Source organism: Nothobranchius furzeri, chromosome 3 (assembly GCF_043380555.1).
Source record: "Nothobranchius furzeri strain GRZ-AD chromosome 3, NfurGRZ-RIMD1, whole genome shotgun sequence".
Lineage (NCBI taxonomy): Eukaryota > Metazoa > Chordata > Actinopteri > Cyprinodontiformes > Nothobranchiidae > Nothobranchius > Nothobranchius furzeri.
In genome coordinates this window covers 80,133,479-80,135,978 of record NC_091743.1, presented here as the reverse complement: position 1 = coordinate 80,135,978, position 2,500 = coordinate 80,133,479, and the positions used below count along the sequence as shown (strand labels likewise).

At 37.5% G+C, this 2,500-nt stretch overlaps 4 non-coding genes across 4 annotated transcripts in view; all 4 read right to left on the bottom strand.

Annotated features, from left to right (window-relative positions):
• Positions 1 to 306: 306 nt before the first annotated feature.
• trnap-agg (transfer RNA proline (anticodon AGG)) lies at positions 307 to 378 on the bottom strand. Its single transcript has one exon. It is a non-coding gene; the product is annotated as a tRNA-Pro (tRNA).
• An 817-nt stretch (positions 379 to 1,195) lies between these two features.
• Positions 1,196 to 1,267, bottom strand: trnap-ugg (transfer RNA proline (anticodon UGG)). Its single transcript has one exon. It is a non-coding gene; the product is annotated as a tRNA-Pro (tRNA).
• A 283-nt stretch (positions 1,268 to 1,550) lies between these two features.
• Positions 1,551 to 1,622, bottom strand: trnap-agg (transfer RNA proline (anticodon AGG)). The gene has a single exon. It is a non-coding gene; the product is annotated as a tRNA-Pro (tRNA).
• Positions 1,623 to 2,438: 816 nt separating this feature from the next.
• trnap-agg (transfer RNA proline (anticodon AGG)) overlaps positions 2,439 to 2,500 on the bottom strand; it is a 72-nt gene continuing 10 nt past the window's right edge. The window contains exon 1 of the tRNA in view: positions 2,439 to 2,500. This exon is cut by the window's right edge and continues 10 nt beyond it. This is a non-coding gene — a tRNA (tRNA-Pro).

Here is a 2,500-nt window from a genome sequence, read left to right as displayed (position 1 = left end):
CATGTTCCTAGGCCAATGACCCTCTTGTATATGTCTTCAAAATTCATGAAACTCAGGGATGACCTTTTCATCTGGTATTACCAACTAGCAAACGTGGAGATCTTTCACTAACCTACTGTTCAAGTTAAAGTTCAGTGGGTTCAATTTAATTGGGAGTTGGCTTAAAGAGAATGTTTTTCTTGGGACTTTATCAAATGAATAATAGGCTGTGTGTCAAGAAAACCTAAAATAGTCAGGTTGTCCTTTCATTTGATTGATGTGCTTATCATACTTGGGAAACACACATCTCAACAATGATTATATCTTGGGCTCGTCCGGGATTTGAACCCGGGACCTCTCGCACCCTAAGCGAGAATCATACTCCTAGACCAACGAGCCACATTTATAAATATTAGTTCATCAGGAAACTAAAAAATTCAAGCCATAACTTCCACAGTTTATTATGTTGTCCTAAGATAAAAAAGAGGCTATGTTTCATTTTGTATTGTTGATTTAGTTAGTATTTTTGACAACCAGCTAGTAACCTTGTTCTTTTCAATCAACATGGCAATCCTTTGAGGATCATTATCAAGATTTCCATGACATTGAGTGTATATGTTATGCTCATGTATGTAACAAGAACATGAGGTCCTTACTCTTTGATTTTTAGTTCACAGTAGATTTAAAACACTAAAGGGTTGGTACATAAACAAGATTTGGTTGAGGGAAGAATTCATGTTTGAGTGAGGTTGTGTTGCAAATGATTGAGTTGCTCTATAGTTAAAAATAATTCTCCTCATTTTACCTTTATTATTTATATTAAGTGACTTTAGAACAAGTACTTTTTAGCAATGAAAGCTGGGCTTGTCTGTGATTTGAACCCAGTATTTCTTGCACCCAAAGAGATAACCATACTCCTAGACCAACGAGCCTCTTGTTTTAGACTTCAAAAATAATGAAACTCAAGGGTGACCTTTTCATCTGGTATTATCTACCAGCAAACGTGGAGATCTTTCACTAACCGACTGTTCATGTTAATGTTCTGTGGGTTCAATATAATTGGGAGTCGGCGGAAAGAGAATGATTTTCCTGGGTCTTTATCAAATGAATAATAGGCTGTGTGTGAAGGAAACCCCAACTTGTCAGGTTTTTTTTCCACTTCATTTATGTCTTTTTCATACTTGGCAAGAACACATTTCAACAAAGAGTTTATCTAGGGCTCGTCCGGGATTTGAACCCGGGACCTCTCGCACCCAAAGCGAGAATCATACTCCTAGACCAACGAGCCTCTTGTATAACTCTTCAAAATGTATGAAACTCAGGGATGACATTTTGATCTGGTATTACCAAATAGCAAATGTGGAGAGTCTTTCACTAACCTACTGGTCAAGTTAAAGTTCAGTGGGTTCAATATAATTGGGAGTTGGCTTAAAGAGAATGTTTTTCTTGGGTCTTCATCAAATGAATAATAGGCTGTGTGAAGAAAACCCCAACTTGTCAGGTTGTTCTTTCACTAGATTGATGTTTAAATCATACTTGGCAAACACACATCTCAACAATGATTGTATCTTGGGCTCGTCCGGGATTTGAACCCGGGACCTCTCGCACCCTAAGCGAGAATCATACTCCTAGACCAACGAGCCACGTTATTTATGATAAGTTCTCCAGGAAACAAAAAAATTCAAGCCAAAACTTCCACAGTTTATTATGTTGTCCTAAGATAAAAAAGAGGCTATGTTTCATTTTGTATTGTGGATTTAGTTAGTATTTTTGACAACCAGCTAGTGACCTTGTTCTTTTCAATCAACATGGCAATCCTTTGAGGATCATTGTCAAGATTTCCATGACATTGAGTGTATCTGTTATGCTCGTGTATGTAACAAGAACATTTTGTCTTTACTCTTTGATTTTTAGTACACAGTAGATTTAAAAAACCTAAAGAGTTTGCATAGAAACAAGATTTAGTCGAGGGAAAAAATTAATGTTTGAGTGAGGTTGTGTTGCAAATGATTGAGTTCCTCTTTGAATAGAACTCATTCTCCTCAATTGCCCTTTATTTATATTAAGTGACTTCAGAACAAGTACTTTCTAGCAATGAAGGCTGTGCTCAACTGGGATTTGAACCCCGTATCTCTTGCACCCAAAGCGATAACCATGTTCCTAGACCAATGACCCTCTTGTATATGTCTTCAAAATTCATGAAACTCAGGGATGACCTTTTCATCTGGTATTACCAACTAGCAAACGTGGAGATCTTTCACTAACCTACTGTTCAAGTTAAAGTTCAGTGGGTTCAATATAATTGGGAGTTGGCTTAAAGAGAATGTTTTTCTTGGGTCTTTATCAAATGAATAATAGGCTGTGTGTCAAGAAAACGCCAACTAGTCAGGTTGTCCTTTCATTTCATTGATGTGCTTATCATACTTGGGAAACACACATCTCAACAATGATTGTATCCTGGGCTCGTCCGGGATTTGAACCCGGGACCTCTCGCACCCTAAGCGAGAATCATACTCCTAGA